The sequence below is a fragment of the Oncorhynchus tshawytscha genome, linkage group LG03, assembly GCF_018296145.1.
Source record: "Oncorhynchus tshawytscha isolate Ot180627B linkage group LG03, Otsh_v2.0, whole genome shotgun sequence".
Lineage (NCBI taxonomy): Eukaryota > Metazoa > Chordata > Actinopteri > Salmoniformes > Salmonidae > Oncorhynchus > Oncorhynchus tshawytscha.
In genome coordinates this window covers 43080052-43102168 of record NC_056431.1, presented here as the reverse complement: position 1 = coordinate 43102168, position 22117 = coordinate 43080052, and positions in this window count along the sequence as shown.

Genomic DNA, 22117 nt, shown 5'->3' with positions numbered 1-22117 from the left:
CAGACATTTACAGTATATATTTTATAATGCTTTTGAATGACAATTTCGGTTTTGGCGGTAACGTGGAAGAATAGTGAATTTTTCTGGTGATGGACGATTTGTAAACTACCGGGAAAATACACAACCATAGATAGGTTAAACGAACGTCCAGGCACAGTATACTTATCAGAAACCATTATGACTATTGCTGTTAGTCATAGCATGTTGTCCGAACTCCCACTTCCCACACACTGGTTCCTCTCATGTGCGATGGAAATATGGGAATTCATGGTTAGAACATCCAATGTCCAGTGTGCATGGGCACAGAACAGCTGTCCCATGGGAGACCTTTCCATGCCTTGTCAGACACTATTTAACACAAACACTGGCACATAAATCGTTACTTTCTGCAGCACACATTAATGGATAAGTAAATCAGGTTGCTGTCGAGCTCTGAGCATGGGCAACTGTGGGCCATACATCATCCCCTTTAACATGTACTGTAGTACACACCTTGTTGTGATCTCACAGAGCTGCTGCTAAACAGTCATTGATCATAAAGGATAAATGAACAAACCAGTACATGTCAAGTGTGGTTTGAGTGTTGTTTTTTTTATTATATAGTTGTAGAAACAACCCCATAAACACACATGAACAAAATGTTTGTACATGTTATTGTGGAACTGTAGTGTTGTTGTTTGAGGGATTAGCACTGTGAGGAAAAGTAGGATATTGTACAGTAGCTGGTAACAAGAACCCATTACAAAAACCTGTTAAATGTGTCCCTGGGCTGTATCCTGCTATATATTACTGACCTCTTCCATTGTGGCTTCTCTCTGTAATAGGCTACTTGTTGATCCAAGTGTCCCACTCCATAACACACACTTCTCTTTTGGCTTAATAAAAATGTGATACTTCAAATACATATACAGTATACAGTAGCTTACTGTATGATCCTATTAATTAATATAGCTTTACAGTGGGTCAATTTGGACGGTTAGTGATTGTATTAAGGGTGAGAGAAATGCATACATCTTCATGATGGTAATCTATAGCAGCATAAACAGGACTGCTCTTTGCATAAAAGCATAATATCAGATTACTAACCATGTGTATTGAGAGTAAATAGGTTAGGCATCAACCTTTCTGGCTCATTAACTTGGGCATCCCAGCTAACCGCCGGCGGAAATATTTGCTATTAGCTCAGGTGTCCATGCCTGTTTGTACTGTGTGAGTGTACGTGTGCTGCGGGAGGTGGGGTCCTCACTATCTATAGCTAATGGGAATCCCTTTCCTGTCAAGAAGACCATTCCATCCATATAAAGCAAAAATCTGTTCTTATGTTTCTCTTTTTCACAGTTTTATTCTTTATGTACACCCATCATATGGCCAAGATCAAGGCAAACTCCATAGTTGCATTTGCCCTCCAGATAGATGGACATTTTCGCACATGAAAATGAAGGGGAAGAGTGGGGGAGGGGAGGACAGCCAGGGCAGATTTCCCGTTTGTACAGAGCATTCTGGAAGGCAGGCAGTAAAGGTCTGAGAAATGAGGAACCAGCTGATCAGTCACACAGAGTAGCTGGGATGTCAGGTTGCCAGGCAACAGGCGAGGAGAATCTGCAGCATAACTCCTCATTTAATTGACTCCAATAAGAGCTCCCCCAGACCTGCCACTGTTTACATCAAGGGGGTTATCTGCTCTTTTTAGTCACCAAACATATTTAGTAACACAGTAACCCCATGTTGCTCTCTCATTAACTTTGGATAATGCAGTTTTAACTAAGGACATGGGTCACAGCAATGCATTTGAATTTGAACAATTCCTAAATTGTTCATCCTATCTACTATAGTGATGACATAACTACAGTAGGTGTTGGGTTGACCCAGCAGTTATTTGGAGAACATCAATTACATTAAACAGGGGCATAACTTTCACTGAGTACAGGGGGGTCATGTCCCCAACACATTCTGAAATAGCATTTTTGCCCCCCGCAGTTTTATCATTGTAGGGTGTGCGTTAGGACCATGCGGACGCCTCAGAGCAGAGCGATCGGACAGTCTGTGTCTGAAAGGCTGGTTTAGAACTGGCAAGGGAGAGTTGAACAGAGGCAGCTGTTGACGGTGTGGATGTGTTGAGCTCTTTCTCCATGTTGCAAAATCAAGCAGTGCAGATACTGGCTACTCTTGAGTTGACTGATGTTAGCTAATGTTTCATCCCCTCTCAACTGAGATGTATGAATTTAGCCAGGTCAGCTCTAGCCCCGAGCCATCTGTCAGATTATGCTGTAATAATATCCACCTCGTATTGCTATTAAAGATCGAAACATATAGCCCAACATTGGTAGAACAACTAAAGTTACATTAATAATAACTTTAAATTAAGCATGTAGGAATACCTATTTCTTTGTGAAGCGCTCAACACAGAATAGACGCATGTGCGACCTCAAATCGTTTGGCTAACAAGGACAACTCAGAGTATGCTATTCAGTTCTTTTGAAATAGACTAAATTTTCTTTATATCATGCTTCTTTAGACCTGTCTAAAATAAATAGTGGATTTATTGTGAAGATATAGGCTATATTAAATGGATCTATTAGACTATTTAAAATGCATATGTTCTAAAGGTCTGCATCAGTGGCTTGTAGGCTATCTGTGGAAGCCAGCAGATGTGTAGAAACCACATCAGGGACACAACTGCATGCGTCCTTATCCAATTCCAAGGTGCATATTGAAGAAATTGGACTGTCCACATTTACTTTTCGTCAGCCAACAAGATGAGTAGTCCTAACGAACAGCAAAAGCACTAGCCCATGTCAATCTACTGTCCCCCAGAGTACAGTGGTTCTTCCTTTAAAAGTTGCGGCGTACTGCAGCACAGCTTGCAGGTGTTAAGAGTCAATGTCCAGCAGGTGGGATGGAGTCAGGAGCAGGACACAGAGAGTTGTAAACTGTACGTTACCTCATTAACCCTCTTCGGGACTCTCAACGGCCCCACAAACCATGAGCTCAGCTTCCGGCAGGGCAGGCGGAGGGGCAGGTTCCTGGTGGAAAGCCAGGTTCCTGGTGGAGAGCCAGACTCGATCACCTGGAGAGAAAACAGGCGCTGTTCCTTGTGCCAATGCACAGCACACTGGAGACAAGTGTGCGCAGTGCTCCAGGTCTCCTCAGCGCACCGAAACCACTCATCCACCGCAGGGGCCTCGGTCTGGCATGGATGCCAAGGTGCTAGGGCCGGCTAACAGCCCAACACGCACTGGAAAGCAGTGAGGTTAGTGGAGGAGTGGCAAAGGGAATTCTGTGCGTACTCAGCCCAAGGAAGAAAATCTGCCCACTCCCCCGGCCGGTCCTGACAGTAACACCTTAGGAACCTTACCACCACCTGATTGACCCTCTCCACCTGCACATTAGTTCAATACGCGTGAGGTGAACTGTGAGGGTCACGGTCTGACACAATGTCCTCCAGGATCTCGTAGTGCCGGAAGACGTGTGCAAAAAGAGCCTCCGCGGTTTGCAAGACCAACGGGAGCCCAGGCAGAGGAAAGAGGCGACGAGCTTTGGAAAACTGGTCCACAACTACAAGAACGGTGGTGTTCCCCTGGGAGGGGGAAGGTCAGTGACAAAGTCCACCGAGAGGTGAGACCAGGGTCATTGTGGAACCGGCAGGGGAAAGAGCTTTCCATAAGGGAGGTGTCTGGGTGTCTTAGATTGGGCAACAACTGGAGCAGGAAGAGACATAAACCTGGATGTCCCTAGCCAAGATGGGCCACCAGTACTCAGTCAGGCAGGCGATGGTATGGCCTATGCCAGGATGGCCCGACACAGATGCCATGTGCGCCCAGGTAAGGAGGCGGTCCCTTGGGCACGTAGGCACGGTTCTCTGGGCACTGTGCAGGTGCGGGTTCCGTTTGCAGGGCCTGCCGTATGTCGGCGTCCATTTCCCACACCACAGGCACGACGATACGGAACAGAGGGATGATGGGGGTCTCCTCTCCCTGCCTCTCCTCTGCATCATAGAGGCGAGACAGGGCGTCTGCCTTCACGTTCTTCGAGTCTGTCCTATAGGAAAGCGTGAATTGGAACCTGGCGAAGAATAGAGCTCACCTGGCCTTTCTCTGGTTTAGCCTCTTCGCTGCCCTGATGTACTCCAGGTTGCGGTGGTCTGTCCACACCAGGAAAGGGTGTTTGGACCTGTCCAGCCAGTGCCTCCATGCCTTCAGAGCCTTCTTGACTGCCAAGAGTTTCCGGTCCCCTAAGTCGTAGTTCCTCTGGGCGGGGCTAAGCTGCTTGGAGTAGAAGGCGCAAAGCCGCAGCTTTGGAGGGTTCCGGTGTGCTGGGAAGGCACTGCCCCGACTCCTACTTTGGAGGCATCCACCTCGACAATGAAGGGGAGTGATGTGGGATGTGCCAGCACGAGAGCAGTGGTGAATCGTGCCTTCAGCGTCTTGAACGCCCTCTCCACCTCCACCGTCCAATGAAGCCGCCAGGGATCTCCTCTCAGCAGGGAGGTAAGAGGCGCGACCACCATGCTGAAGCCCTGGATGAACCTCCAGAGTTGGGGATGGGCACGACCTGACTGCACTGACACGTTGCTCCTCCATCTCCACCCCGTCCGTGGATATGAGGTAGCCCAAAAAGTGACACGGACCGCTGGAAAAACAAACATTTATCTTGTTTAGCATATAGATCATGCTCCAATAGTCTTCCCAGCACAGACCTGACTAACGAGACATGCTGGCGCGGTCAGCAGAATAGACCGAAATGTTGTCTATATAAACCACTATGCCCCGTCTCAGCATGTCCCAAAACACTTCGTTAATAAAGGCCTGGAAGACGGAAGGAGCATTAGACAGGCTAAAGGGAATGATGAGATACTCGTAATGACCCGTGGTCATGGGAAAAAGCCATTTTCCATTTGTCGCCTGCACGAATGTGCACCAGATTGTAGGCGCTCCTCAAGTTATTTTATTAATGATTTTATTTCTTTCATCACATTCCCAGTGGCTCAGAAGTTTACATACACTCAATTAGTATTTGGTAGCATTGTCTTTAAATTGTTTAACTTGGTTCAAACGTTTCGGGAAGCCTTCCACAAGTTTCTCACAGTACGTTGGGTGAATGTTGGCCCTTTCCTCCTGAAAGAGCTGAGAGAGTCAGGTTTGTAGGCCTCCTTGTTCGCACATTAATCATAGAGGCAACAAAAAGACCAAAGATAACCCTGAAGGAGCTGCAAAACTCCAATCTCCGCTGTGGAGCTTCTGTCCATAGGACCATTTTAATCCATACACTCCACAGAGCTGGGCTTTACAGAAGAGTGGCCAGAAAAAAGCCCTTGCTTAAAGAAAAGAATAAGCAAACACATTTGGTGTTCGCCAAAAGGCATGTTGGAGACTCCCCAAACATATGGAAGATGGTACTCTGGTCAGATGAGACTTAAACTGAGCTTTTAGGCCATCAAGGGAAACACTATGTCTGGCTCAAACCCAACACCTCTCATCACCCGAGAACACCATCCCCACGGTGAAGCATGGTGGTGGCAGCATCATGCTGTGGGGATGTTCTTCATCGGCAGGGACTGGGAAACTGGTCAGAATTAAGGAATGAGGGATGGTGCTAAATACAGGGAAATTCTTGAGGGGAACCTTTTTGTCTTCCAGAGATTTAAGCTGGGACAGAGGTTCACCTTCCAGCAGGACAATGACCCTAAGTATACTGCTAAAGCAACACTCGAGTGGATTAAGGGGAAACATTTAAATGTCTTGGAATGGCCTAGTCAAAGCCCAGACCTCAATCCAATTGAGAATCTGTCATATGACTTAAAGGTCGCTGTACACCAGCCGAACCCAACAAACTTGATGGAGCTGGAGCAGTTTTGCCTTGAAGAATGGGCAAAAATTCCAGTGGCTAGATGTGCCAAGCTTATAGAGACCTACCACAAGAGACTTGCAGCTCTAATTGCTGCATAAGGTGGCTCTACAAAGTATTGACTTTTGGGGAGGGGGGGTTGAATAGTTATGCACGCTCAAGTTTATTTGATATTTTTCTTATTTCTTATTTGTTTCACAATAAAACATATTTTGCATCTTCAAAGTGGTAGGCATGTTGCATAAATCAAATGATACAAACCCCCCAAAAGCCATTTTAATTCCAGGTTGTAAGGCAACAAAATAGGAAAAATGCCAGGGGGGTGAATACTTTCGCAAGCCACTGTATTTGGTACAAATCATTCCTTAAGTTTTAGACCTCAGCTGAATCTGGTAATGAACGGTGTGGCTGTTGAACAAGTTAAGGAGGCTAAATTACTTGGCATTACCTTAGATTGTAAACTGTCATGGTCAAAACATATAGATTCAATGGTTGTCAAGATGGGGAGAGGTCTAGCCGTAATAAAGAGACACCATACTCCAAAAAGCCAGTCATGCAGGGTCCAGTTTTGCCAAATGTTGATTAGTGTCCAGTCATGTGGTCCAGTGCTGCAAGGAAAGACCTAGTTAAGCTGCAGCTGGCCCAGAACAGAGCGGCACGTTTTGCTCTTAATTGTAATCAGAGGGCTGATATAAATACTATGCATGCCAGTCTCTCTTGGCTAAGAGTTGAGGAGAGACTGACTGCATAATTACTTATTTTTATAAGAAACATGAATGTGTTGAAAATCCCAAATTGTTTGCATAGTCAACTTGCACACAGCTCTGACACACACACTTATCCCACCAGACATGCCACCAAATCCAGATCAAATTCAAGAAAGCGTACAGTATTATATAGAGCCCTTATTGCACAGAACTTCCTTCCATCTCATATTGCTCAAATAAACAGCAAACCTGGTTTCAAAAAACAGATAAAGCAACACCTCACAGCACAACGCCTCTCCCCTAGTTGATCTAGATAGTTTGTGTGTATGCATTGATATGTAGGCTACATGTGCCTTTTAAAAACATGTATGTAGTTCTGTCCTTGAGCTGTTCTTGTCTAATGATGTTCTGTATTATGTCATTCTGTATTATGTTTCATGTTTTTTTGGACCCCAGGAAGAGTAGCTGCTGCTTTTGCAACATCTAATAGGGATCCTAATAAAATACCAAAATACCAAATACTATCAGCCCCCACAAATGGTGTAGGGGCTGGTGCCAGAACTGGTGCTAGAGACTGGAGGGACTGTACGTTCCCCTCCCAACGCGCAATGGTCACCAGCATGCTGTCCATAGCACTGCCGAGTCTGGAGAGACAGTCCTCGTGATGCTGGACTGTCTCTACGATGGTTGCCAGCTCGGCCTTTCCCGCTGTCTCCATTTAGATAGGGTTGATCATTCTGTCACTGCATAAGGATGGGAGACAGGCGCAGGAATACGTAATAGGGTTTTTAAATTTCTCGACCCAAAACAAAAGAGCGAGATGTAAACATTTAATACAATTCACGGCACGAGACCCGTAATAACAAGTGCACAAAATACACGTAGCATCAAAAACTGAATAAAACAGAGCACAGGTACTCACAAGACCAACGGACATAGGACAATGATCGACAAGGACAATGGGAAACAGAGGGCACATATATACACATACTAATCAGGAGGATGGGAACCAGGTGTGTGTAATGAGACAAGACAGTCCGGGGTTGGTGGTGATGATCCAGTTCAGTGACACCTAGAAGGCCGGTGACGTAGACCTCCGGAGCTGGTGAACGGAATGAGCAGCAGTACCGGGGGAATCTGTGACAGTATGGCAATACTATCATCATAATAAAGGTTATACTTCTATTAACGGAAGTGAATTCATCAAAAATGCACAGATACAGAGCATTTTAAATAATATTGTTTAGACAAACAAAACAAAAAAACACACTGCAACCCATTCGGAAATTTGGGATCCCTAACTTCCAAACAGGGATTCCAACCAAGTTGCAAGCGTCCACTCTGGTTGTGGGAATTATTCTTAGCAACAATGGCAATGTATTCAGCGAGATCAGTCATATTAGATGAGTGATCTGGGACAAAAGTATAACATTCATCACCAAGTGCCCCCTTGACCTGCCTAAAGATAAGCATCTCTGTTTTTCAGAGCCAATTTACGCAATTCTTTTAGCATTTCCAATTTTCTCTATGTCTCTAGAAAACTCCCAGATTTGGTCTAGGGCACATGCATATTGACAGGCAAGAGAGAGAGAACACATGTTATAACAGTTTCACACCAACCTTGATAAGAATGAGATTGTGGCAAATATTAGGGGCATAGCTCTGTCTCTGGAAGCCTCGTCTTTCCAAATCATAATTATAACTATTGATAAATTATCCAACCCAAATTTAGAATGACAGTCCTTAGTGCTTCACGTTGGTATTATCACTTTAATTTAAGAACCTCAATTTAGCACACACTGATACTGGCAGAATGTACATTTACATTGACATACAGTATAGTCATCCTATAGTTCTAGCATTAACTATGCCAGATTGGTATCTCAATGCATACTTAGTCTAACTTACTATACATTTCACAGTGTGCAGACCTCCACAATTAACCTGATACCCCAAATAAACAATTTTGGATAATCCTAAATCAATTACGGCACGGTTGACCACCCCTGTCCCTCCCGGCACTCATACCTTCTGGGGTTTCTTCATGTTCTTCTTCAGATAGTGTTTCAGTTCGTTCTACCAATGGCACATGTTCAAAGTGGATGGTTCTTGATAATGTCTCTCACTGTCCTTTAGAGTCCATTATGTCTTGTCTATTTTCCTACCAGTACATCAGCAAGTTTGGACGGGATCTCTCTCCATACTCACTCCACATGGACTCATGTCACACTCCTGAAAGAAAAGGCATTAGAGAAAAGGCAGTGATAGCCTGGACTGGATGCTGTGTACAGGTTGCTGGCTCGGACTCAGTGGTGAAGGACCATACTGAACGCAATTGTCGCCATTACTTCAGCCGGTAAGGGGGGATTGAGGTTCACACTGTTCTTGGTCAAATGATCCCTTCCATGCATCTAGACACCATCTGTGGTCACCTTCACCAGACCAGGATAGAGAGGACAGACCAGAACAACAGTTTAGTTTAGGCCATTTCTGTTTCAGGAAACCTAGACAAATTATTCACTGTATGACAAATGACAAATGATCTACTGTATGACAAATTATTACTGCTACCAATATTCTCAATACTAATGTCTAAGACAAATGACGAAGAGAATAGCAACACACAGTTGAAACCACTTTTTCTTTCCAAAATGGCTTACACTCCCCTATCATCTTGGCAATCTCACCGCAGAGCTACAGGGTCAGGGAGTTAGAGGGCTAGTCCTTAGAGAGAAATCCCGACCATCCAGCAATCTGGTGATATTTTTTATTGAAGCAAGACAAAATCAAAGAAAACAACACAACAACCGCAATACACATACAACTTCAAATCCATTTGGAGTAACTGTCAACCATTACCAACATATTGTTCCTTTTACTGGCAGGCATGTGAAGATCTACCAAAGGCCCAGGGGACCGATTTTGCATATTTACCAAAGGCCCAGGGGACTGGTACGGCACTGGTAATTCCCCCTTTGGAAACATGACTCACATCAGGATTCATGCGTCCAAAAAAATAACAACACTGCCTGTTAAATCAAAATAACCAATGTAATTAAAATTGTAATTCTTGGTGACTCCATTTTAACTTGAATTGTATCCCATAAGGTAATGGTAAAATAGAGTAGAGACAGGTGTCCCACATTCAGGGGCAGCACTCTCTCTCTCTCTCTCTCTCTCTGTCCTGCTCGTGGTCCAAATCACACATAGGATTATTGATCAATGACAAACTTCTTATAATTATTAGTAAAATATATATATTTCACCTTTATTTAACCAGGTAGCCCAGTTGAGAACAAGTTGTCATTTACAACTGCGACCTGGCCAAGATAAAGCAAAGCAGTGCGACAAAAACAACAACACAGAGTTACACATAGACAAACATACAGTCATTAACATAAAAGAAAAATCTATGTACAGTGTGTGCAAATGTAGCAGAGTAGGGAGGTAGGCAATAAATAGGCCATATAGGCAAAATAAATCCAATTTAGCCTTAACACTGGAGTGATAGATGTGCAGATGATGATGTCAAAGTAGAAATACTGGGGTGCTGAAGAGCAAGAGGGTAAGTAATAATATGGGGATAAGGTAGTTGGGTGTGATATTTACAGATTGGCTGTGTACAGCTACAGTGATCGGTAAGCTGCTCTGACAGCTGATGCTTAAAGTTAGAGAGGGAGATAAAAGACTCCAGCGTCAGTGAATTTTGTAATTCGTTCCAGTCATTGGTAGCAGAGTACTGGAAGGAAAGGAGGCCAAAGGAAGTGTTGGCTTTGGGGATGACCAGTGAAATATTCCTGCTGGAGTGTGTGCTACGGGTGGGTGTTGCTATGGTGACCAGTGAGCTGAGATAAGGCGGGGCTTTACCTAGTAAAGACGTATAGATGACCTGGAGCCAGTGGGTTTGGTGACGAATATGTAGTGAGGGCCAGCCAACAAGAGCATACAGGTCGCAGTGGTGGGTAGTATACAGGGCTTTGGTGACAAAACGGATGGCACTGTGATAGACTACGTCCAGTTTGCTGAGTAGAGTGTTGGAGGCTATTTTGTAAATGAAATCACTGAAGTCAAGGATGGGTAGGATAGTCAGTTTTACGAGGGTATGTTTGGCAGCATGAGTGAAGGAGGCTTTGTTGCAGAATAGGAAGCCAATTCTAGATTACATTTTTTAGATTGGAGATGCTTGATGTGAGTCTGGAAGGAGAGTTTACAGTCTAACCAGACACCTAGGTATTTGTAGTTGTCCACATATTCTAGAATTGAAACCTTTGGCACCCCCATAGAGATTGCCAGAGGTCCAGACAACCCTTGCCCTCTGATTTGATACACTGAACTCTGTCTGAGAAGTAGTTGGTGAACCAGGCAAGGAAGTCATTTGAGAAGCCAAGGCTATTGAGTCTGCCGATAAGAATGTGGTGATTGACAGTCAGTACTGTCTTTTATCGATGGCTGTTATGATATCGTTAAGGACATTGAGTGTGGCTGAAGTGCACCCATGACCAGCTCGGAAACCAGATTGCGTAGTGGAGAAGGTACGGTGGGGTTCAAAATGGTTGGTGATCTGTTTCTTAACTTTTTTGTTAACGATTTTAGAAAGGCAGGGCAGGATGGATATAGGTCTATAATAGTTTGGGTCTAGAGTGTCTATCCCTTTGAAGAGGGGGATGACCGTGGCAGCTTTCCAATCTTTAGGGATCTCAAACAATACGAAAGAGAGGTTGAATAGGCTAGTAATAGGGGTTGCAACAATTTCTGGCAGATCAATTTAGAAAGGGAGGGTTCAGATTGCTTATCCCAGCTGATTTGTAGGGATCCAGATTTTGCAGCTCTTTCAGAACATCAGCTCTCTGGATTTGGGTGAAGGAGAGGCGGGGGTGCTGAGATGTTGGTCCGGGGTAGGGGGTTTACATATCAGATTTACATTGGGTTTTTCAACAACATTTCTTATCAAGAGAATTTACAATAGAAATTTACAATAGAAATCTGTTCTAATCTGTGAAAACAAATACAAATAAAAAGACCCCAAACAGTAAATAAACAGATTATTTAACACAAACAAGTATTCATTAATGGGTGGGTTGTGTATTGGTGCTGGTGTGTGTGTAGTAAAAATCGTAGGGTAAAAACAAACTAAATCGCCAGGCCTTACTTAATTTGGGAGCTCCCTTGACAGCTGAATCCGGGTACCTTTAACTGCTCTCCTAAGGCACTTGCCTTAGGAAGCCTTTCAAAGGGAGGGATACAGAATCACTGATAAACATGAAAAAAACTTGGTAAAGGACATTCCATCAGTCGTATACAGAATTATACTTCAGGACATCAGATGATACAGTGTCCCGTCAAGCTGAATAGGCACCTTCTAAAGTAAACAATCCCAGAGACCCTCTCTTGTAGTCATTGTCATTTTGGCCTGTTGCATTGACATACATTCTGTACAAACTGTCCCTGGAACATAAACTAGTCAAAATATGAAACTTGTTGTTTAACAAATCTGCTAGGACCTTCAAAATGTTGGTGCTGGCTTATCAGCTCAATACTAGGCACTAAAAGCATTTACTTGGATTTACTTCATTCTGGACACAGTTCCATGTAATGGAAACAGATTACTGTTTTCGATGATATTACTTACTTAAATCACTGGTGCTACCCAAACTATCGAATTTATTAATAATAATTGGAAAATGTCAAAAACATATTCAACTATTAATACCTCTGTCCCAAATTTCCCCACTGTGTCCGTTTTTGAGTTCAGTGTGTACTGGTGGCTATCTATTGTTACACAGGAAGCTTATCTCTAACCCAAACACCAGATGACTTATACACAAGAGCAGTGGACCAGGCCTTGAAGAGTGAGCGGCCTCTAATTTAATATCAGTCTCAATGCTCAATCCCTCTGTCTTACTTCTTCAAATTACTAAAATATTGCATTAATGGAGTGCTATCTGAAAGCCAATTGCCATTCACTTTGTTACTTTCACTAGTCTCCATATATGTTTCCTTCAACTAGAACTCCCTTCTTCCCAATAGGAAGACCTTCCCAATCTATTACTACTAATACACACAGATCACTCTCACACAAAGTACTGCTTTTCCCTTTATTGCAAGGTTTAAAACAAAACAAAACAAACATGATAACTTTCTTCATTTGGGGAAAAATTGTTTTCTTTGTAGTCTACCATAACAATGTTACTCTATATATTTATTTGAAATTTCTGTTGGAAATTCACTTTCTGCTTCCACTTATTAAATGTCTATTATTTTAAGATTAACATGTAACGCTTTGGAGGGATCAATATGTGTTAACTGGGTTGGCACTGTATGTCCGTCCCCTGTAGATGGCGCGCACGGTCCATAATAAGTCTGACACCTGACAGAGAAACAGATGCAGTTCCCATTTGGCTTTTTCACAAATTGGTTTAAATCGTCATAATTTGGGATATCAATAAAAACGCCATCGGGAGTACAATACATTGTAGCCTTAACTTTAGTTTACAGAAAATCATTGGTTCTATTTAACAGGGTATGGGATTTATTTCAAAATGTATTTCCAGGGTGGCATTTATAGTTTTATTGGTTAGGGGTAAGGCATGTCCCGTACAATGGTTTTACCTTATCTTTATCAAATTATCCATAAAGGGATCACTCTGAGCATTTCTCGGAATACTTTTTAAACCACTTACTTACGTGTGGATGTGCAAGTTGTATATTTTTATTTTTATATTGTTACTTCATCTTTATCTCTAGTAACCCATTATATATTTGTGTGACATCACAAAGTCCTCCTCTACACCAGTGTTCTATTCATACAGGGGTTTAAATATTCACTTGTGTTCTGTTTAACAGCATATTCGGGAATAGTACTTTCTCCTTTCATATCTCCACATACATAACAACATTATACCATCACACTCCACTGATGAGTCAGGTAATCTAAAAATGAGTCATGTTCCACTCAGAGACCTGTTATCCTCATTACTAATGAGACGTGTAATCCTTTTATCCTCTAATGAGGCATGTTATTCTCGTTACAAATTGAGACATGTTATCCTCTGAGACATGTTACCCTCAAATGAGATTTCAAATGAGATTTCTGAGATGTGTTATCCTCGACCTGTAGATCCGACGGGTGGTGGTCGACTTAGGTATTTACATAAAATAACATTTTAGATCGAAAGACTCACACAGAACTGGAAAACTGAGCTCACATTCACACTGGAGCTAGTCCCCTGACAGCTCTCATTCACTCAGTACGTTATAGCTACATTTCAATCTCTTAATATCCAAATGTCAATCAGCTTATTATCCATATTTCAATCTCTTGTTATCCAAATGTCAATCAGCTTAATGTCCAAATTTCAATCAATTTAATATTCAAATTTCAATCATATTATCCAAATTCTAATGTTAATAGTAATCATGTAAATCAAATTATCCAAATTTCAATCAGGGGAATGGAAACACTAGGACTTAGATCTTCCATAAGGCGCGCATACTAGAAGCAAAGGCATTTTGCAAATAGGGTTTGAGTTTGAATAAAACCAGGTCATTTAGTAAATCTAGCCTGCTGTAATTATTTTCAAGACATAGAGCTAATGCCTGCACCTTATGTTAAAATAGTATTAGTTAGCTTGTCCACTATAACAGGTTCAAATGTAACAAGATACATTTGCTTTAAAGATAAAAACTGCTTTCAATGCGCACTAATCCTGTGTCCCTGTCGCTAGAGGAATGACTTCAACTAGCTTTGGCTGCCATTTTTTGGAAAGGAATGGTAACTACACTGAGCAGCTAGTTGGCAGAGTCAAAGTAGACTTTAATAATATATGCCATTTAGCAGACACCTTTATCCAAAGCAAACTGGGTACATGGTAGTGGAAACAGATCATTGAAACAGGATTGCAATTTTGATATCATGGATTTATTTTTTATTTCACCTTTAACCAGGTAGGCTAGTTGAGAACAAGTTCTCATTTGCAACTGCGACCTGGCCAAGATAAAGCATAGCAATTTGACACATAAAACACAGAGTTACACATGGAATAAACAAAACATACAGTCAATGGATGGTCAGTCCTTGCATCTATAGCTCTGTCTATGAATTTGAGAGTGGTTACATTTCTCCAGCCCCATCCCTCAGCTTTTTACCGAAAGAGGAGCAGGGAGACACTTTGTTATTGTTTCTACTGCTGATTGCCACTTTAAGACGTTAAGATGGAGATGAAATACACACCGAAATATGTTACAGATACTATACAAATGTCCCATCACTCAGAGAGTTAGTGAATACACAGCATCCAGCACAGCAAACAATCAATCAATCAAATGCATTTTACAAAAGCCCTTTTTTACATCAAAATAATAACCACAGTGGTTATAAAGGGTGCAACAGTTCAACACCTCAGGATGAGGTGAAGATTGTGATTCTGAGCTCTCAGGTTCATACATCGAGTTATGGTCTTCACTGATCTCTCTCTCCGTCAGCTCCATCTGTGGTGTATAGGGGCAGGACTGATGCTGATGGTTGTGAGTGCAATCTAGCTGGGCCCTGAGCTCTTTAGTGATGGTCCCGGTGGACCTCTTCTCCACCGCAGCACAGGAACACTCTGGCACCCAGGGGTCAGTTTGGCATGCTGTACTAACCGTTCTTTCCTGTTGGTAGAAAACAATTAAAGCAACTATAGGCTATAGTTATTGTCACGCCCTGACCTTAGATATCTGTTTTTCTATATATTTTGGTTAGGTCAGGGTGTGACTAGGGTGGGTACGCTAGTTTGTATGTCTAGGGTTTTTGTATGTCTAGGGGTGTTATATGTCTAGCGGTTTAATATGTCTAGGGGTTTAATATGTCTATGTTGGCTTGATATGGTTCCCAATCAGAGACAGATGTTTATCGTTGTCTCTGATTGGGGATGATATTTAGGTAGCCACTTTCCTCATTTATGTTGTGGGATCTTGTCTACATTGAGTTGCCTGAGTGCATACCAGTAGTGTCACGTTTCGTTTGTTCTTTATTTGGGTTGTTTTTTGTGAGTTTCGATTTATTAAAATTGTGTGGAACTCAACTCACGCTGCGCCTTGTTCTCATCTTTATGACGAACGTGACAGTTATATTCAAGAATCAACGCATATACGGTATATTGGCCAATTCATATCCAAAATGGCACCAGGGGTGACAGATTGTGTCTTGAAATAAACATTATCCTTAGAAATAACATGGATTTGCATGTACCTCCTCTGCTTCCTGCACAGTCTCCTCCAGGGTGAAACCTTTTCAGGGAAGATGTCATTGTGAAGAGAAAAAAACAACATTTTGTTAAGACAACTCAACCCAAATATACCTGTCTTGTATGCTTTGTCAACACACACACACACACACACACACACACACACACACACACACACACACACACACACACAGCAAATACAAGGATATTTATTTTTCAGAAAACATTAGCTATGTCAACTTCAGTCTCGCTAAATGAGGTGGAGCTAACAAAAAATTACAAATACAAATCTGTCAACCAAATTTATTACAGTACTTGACTATCTGAGGTAGAAGCTAGCTACAGTAACTACCTAATAACAGTGGCACATGGAGAATCTGTGTTGCAATTTTAGTTGCAGTTGAGTTGCTTGGTAATGTTATTTGCTGGGGGGTGTTACACAAAACAATTCAGAGGCAATTAACTAGTTACCTTCAACTAGAGTTGCAACAAAGTTGTCCAGTGTCTAACGCTAGCCTAGTCAACAACAGTCATGACCGGTTAACATTACCTCAGGCTCCATTGCATTGACTCGTGTAGACTCCTCCATTCAGTCGCTTTTGGTTGACTCCGAAGTCAGCGATGTTTGATAATGGTCGGTCGGTAACCCCTACACCATAACCCTCGAAATTGTAAATAGCGGCATAAGCAGAGGGCTTCAACGTAGGCCTATGACTCCTTTCCATTTGAAAACTCTTGGTTGGTCGAAAGTGCCCTTCATCGTGAAGTCTGCCACTGCGAAGTGCTGTCTGCAGATCCTACTTGTCACAGGATTCTTCTGTTGAAGGAAAGGCGGACCAAAACGCAGCGTGGTTTGTGTTCATCTCGATATTTAATTAAAGAAAGTACTGAACACTGAATACAAAAACAAATAACGACCGTGAAGCTAAATGAGAACTGTGATGACACAAGCAATCAACATAGATAATCACCCACAAACAAACAGTGCAACCCAGGCTACCTAAGTATGATTCTCAATCAGAGACAACTAATGACACCTGCCTCTGATTGAGAACCATACTAGGCCGAAACATACAAATCCCCAAATCATGGAAAAACAAACATAGACTGCCCACCCAACTCACGCCCTGACCATACTAAATAAATGCAAAACAAAGGAAATAAAGGTCAGAACGTGACACTACTAGTTCGAGCTGGCACGTTCTTCCTCTTCAGGACATGGAGCCACTTCTTCAAAAGTCGTGGGTCCTTGGGCATCCGATGGTAGCTTACCAAGGGATTATTTTGAAGCCAATTCAGACTGCCTGACGCTATATAGTTCATGTTTGAATTACTACTTGTTATTTCCATCTTCGTTGTCCGCACCTAACCTCTCTCTTCGAGTCACTCTCCGCAAAAACTCAATACCACAGATAATTTGATGATTGCTGCGGCTCCAGCAGTGCATCGACACCGGCCTCGGGGACGACCAGGAGGACGAGGCGCAGGGCGACCCGGATGGAGACGGTGGAACTCTCGTAGCATGGAAGGATCTAACACGTCCTCCACCGGAACCCAGCATCTCTCCTCCGGACCGTACCCTTCCCAGTCCACAAGGTACTGAAGGCCCCTCGCCCGACGTCTCGAATCCAGGATGGATCGAATGGAGTACGCCGGGATCCCGTCAATATCCAGAGGGGGCGGAGGAATCTCCCGCACCTCAGCCTCCCGGAGCGGGCCATCCACCACCGGCCTGAGGAGAGACACATGGAACGAGGGGTTAATACGGTAATTGGGGGAAGCTGTAACCTATAACATATCTCGTTCACTCTCATCAGGACTTTAAATGGCCCCACAAACCGTGGACCCAGCTTCCGAGAGGGCAGGCGGAGGGGCAGGTTTCGGGTCGAGAGCCAGACCCTGTCCCCTGATGCGAACACCGGGGCCTCACTGTGGTGACGGTCTGGCCAACTTTCTGGCGCAGAACAGCGCACTGACGGTGGACGTGGGCGGCGTCCCATGTTTCCTCCGCATGCTGGAACCAATCGTCCACCGCAGGAGCCTCTGTCTGACTCTGATGCCATGGAGCCAGAACGGCTGATACCGCTGATAACCCCAATACACACAGAAATGGAGAAAGGTTAGTGGAGGAGTGGCGGAGCGAGTTCTGGGCCATCTCTGCCCAGGGCACGAACACCGCCCACTCCCCCGGCCTGTCCTGGCAATAAGACCTCAGAAACCTACCCACATCCTGGTTGACTCTCTCTACCTGCCCGTTACTCTCGGGGTGAAAACCTGAGGTAACTCTGACCGAGACCCCCAGACGTTCCATGAACGCCTTCCAGACCCTTGACGTAAATTGGGGACCCCGATAAGACACTATATCCTCAGGCACCCTGTAGTGCCGGAAGACGTGTGTTAACAGGGCCTCCGCAGTTTGTAGGGCCGTAGGGAGACCGGGCAAAGGGGGAGACGACAGGAAAAACGATCCACAACGACCAGGATCGTAGTGTTACCCTGTGAAGGTGGATGATCGGTTATAAAATCCACCGACAGGTGCGACCACGGCCGTTGTGGAACGGGTAAGGGTTGTACCTTACCTCTGGGCAGGTGTCTAGGAGCCTTGCACTGGGCGCACACTGAGCAGGAGGAAACATAAACCCTTACGTCTCTTTTTAAAGTGGTGTCTAGCCAGACACCTAGGTACTTATAGATGTCCACATATTCTAGGTCGGAACCATCCATGGTGGTGATGATAGAGACGCTCACCCGCCGCTCTGCCCTCGGATGGGTGGTCGAAAACTGCTTAAATTTAAACTTAAATTGTGTAGAAATGCAGAAAATTAGCTTTAGTTGCCCCAAAAATTTCAGGGGGAGGACCCCCAGACCCCTCACCAGGTTATGTCCCCCACACTTCTAAAAGCAAAGTTGTGCGCCTAACATTAAACTACAGAATGTCACTGGATAGAGATGCAAGCATCATTTTTGCTTTTATGACAAAGCCGGTCAGAGAAATACAACACAGCACAATCACTAGGATTGGGTGTGGTGCATGCTTATAATCATTTCAATGTGAAAAGGATTGATCGTAATACTCAGCCCAGTACCATTTGTCCTCCTCCTATTCATTGTGCTTCAGACAGAGAATCACAAGTGTTGCCCCAGGTAAAAGCCATGCAGTGTTTGGGCTATGATGAATTATTGATCAAATATTTGACCCACTCAAGATGTTAATGGACTCCAACAAAAGCCACTGCTGAACCACTCAGAAACAACATTATTTCATTGTGACCAACATCCATTGTTAGTTTACACAAGACTTCAATATCAGTTAAATTTGTTTGTTTCTTTTGTTCCTATATACCCTCTCGATAACCCTCTCAGATGCAGACGTTATAATTCTGTGTCAATTCATGATGATTTTACTATGTAAGCCTGTGGACGGCACTGAGTGCCAAAACGCTGGTTGTACATACAATGATTGGGAGCATATTTAGTGCCTTTCTTTCTTTTTATACAGTTAACCTTCTGTTAGTCAGCATGGTCCTCTACAATAAAGGTGGGTGTGCGTCACCTCATGGTTTTTACTAAATTCATGATGACCAAACATCTCTCAAACAATCCAATATTTAATGTCTTTGATCACATACTGTACCATTAGGTCTTTGTAGTTAAAGCACATTTTGTGGAGAGAAGAGACATTTGCCTGCAACATTTCCTCACTGCAACCAGAAGAGAGAAACAGTGAGTTTTCTCCCATCAAACAGATCATTCACTGTAAAGTGCTCATTACAATTTGGCACATGATAAATTAACCCTTTCAGCTCCTGCCTGGATCTTAAGTGGGACTAACGCTGATTGCGGTGTTTGGTGCAATAATGGTGGTCAAAGTCTTAAATTGGGTGACTGGAAAAGCTTTATGTCTAATGCTTTTGTAATCATGTGGTTAGTTACTTGAGACAGGTCCAGTCCAATTTGTGGTCTACTCTTTCCAAGAATAAATTATATTATTTAGGATGATGAACACAGTGCTTTAATGCTTTAAATGTGTGTCTCCAATATCCTGCTCCGTTTCCTGTTCGAAACAGTAATACAATAAAACACACGAAGCAGGAACTTCTTACAAATGATAGTGTGCTAATGGCAGTCTGTCTTTATGAGACGTAATTGGGAAAAATTTAGCTTTACTGACAAGGATTTGGGGACACACTGACAAATGTGACTTGATCAGGATTCAGGATCAGGATTCAGACACTGATTAAACCTTTAAAAGGCACAGAGAGGAAGACTTGTTGTAGCAACAGATGTTTTTTCAGAATTGATTTGACAGCAACAGATCGTTCCCTTGTAGACAGAAGTCTGTTGTAATGTTAGTCACCAGACAATGCCGCCTGTTTTGTAAAATAGCGGCCGGTTAGGTATTTTTCAATGGAGATGTTCATTGAAAACACTGCCTGAGTCACATCTATGGAATTGAGTGAATCTATTGCATCATACAAATTCATGTTAATTTGTCCACATTTTCCAACCATGCTAGAATGTAGATGATGCAGGTTTCACTCTGCCCTGTCATTAGCTAGTAGCTACTGTATACACCCAGTAGGGCCATGCAAAGCAGTGACTAAGGCTGAGCTGAGTAGAAAACATGAGCTGGCATTGACTGGCTCAAGAGACAGAAGCGCAGCTGCCACTCCTAGCATTGTACCTGCCTCCACCATTCATTCATTCATTCATTCATTCACCCAGAAGCCTCCAGTTAATAAACAGGGACTGGCAGCTCTGACCTCTCAGCATAGACGTCAGCTGCTACTGCATCTCTGATGAACTGTGTCAAACACACAGGCGTTGAAATGTAGCTCTGATTTAAGTAGCAGTTGCTATAGGCCTAAAGCAATTCTCCCTATTGTATCTTGAAACACGAGTGCATTCAAGACGTTTATACCACTCAAGAGCAAAAAGACAGTATAAGAGACAGTATAAGTATAAAATAAATGGAATCTTGTATGAAATAACTGTATAATGTTCCTTTCATGAATAGTACATCATAGAGTTCAGGAAGAGTTACGATATGCAAAGGAAAGTGAGTCATACTACTTGATACCCATAACAGTAAAAGACCATCATGCAACTTAGAATAGACTAATACCAATTCATATCCAGCATTTTGTTCAATGAAATCTGAGACTGCATTGCACAAAGACAGGCATAAGGTATTCACAGGTCAGCAAACCATTATACATGAAAATGTATTGCAGCTGAATACTGTTGTGTTCATATTTTGTTTGGAATAGATTTGAAATGAAACAGTATGCTGTAAAGCAGTGGTTCCCAAACTTTTTTAGTCCCGTACCCCTTCAAACATTCAACCTCCAGCTGCGTACCCCCTCTAGCACCATGGTCAGTGCACTCTCAAATGTTGTTTTTTTGCCATCATTGTAAGCCTGCAACACACACACAATACATTTATTAAACATAAGAACGAGTGTGAGTTTTTGTCACAACCCTGTTTGTGGGAAGTGACAAAGAGCTCTCATAGGACCAGGGCACAAATAGTAATATAATATAATCAATCATTTTGCTCTTTATTTAACCGTCTTACATATAAAATAACTCAGGTCACAGGTTAATGAGAAGGGTGTGCCTGTATTTCGTTTTCATGCTAGTGAGGGCTGAGAACCCACTCTCACATAGGTACGTGATTGCAAAGGGCATCAATGTCTTAACAGCACGATTTTCCAAGGCAGGATACTCTGAGCGCAGCCAATACAGAAATCTGGCAGTGGCTGCTGATTAAATTCAATTTTCACAGAACCGCTTGTTACAATTTCGATGAGGGTCTCTTGTTCAGATATCGGTAAGTAGACTGGAGGCAGGGCATGGAAGGGATAATGAATCCAGTTGTTTGTGTCATCCGTTTCGGGGAAGCACCTGCGTAATTGCACACCCAACTCACTCAGGTGCTTCGCTACATAACATTTGACATTGTCCGTAAGCTTGAGTTCATTTGCACACAAAAAAATCATACAATGATGGAAAGACCTGTGTGTTGTCCTTGTTAATGAGGACAGAGAAGAGCTCCAACTTCTTAATCATAGCCTCAACTTTGTCCCACACATTGAATATAGTTGCGGATAGTCCCTGTAATCCTAGATTCAGATCATTCAGGCGAGAAAAAACATCACCCAGATAGGCCAGTCGTGTGAGAAACTCATCATCAGGCAAACGGTCAGACAAGTGAAAATTATGGTCCGTAAAGAAAACTTTAAGCTCGTCTCTCAATTTAAAAAAAGTGTCAATACTTTACCCCTTGATAACCAGCACACTTCTCTGTGTTGTAAAAGCGCTACATGGTCGCTGCCAATA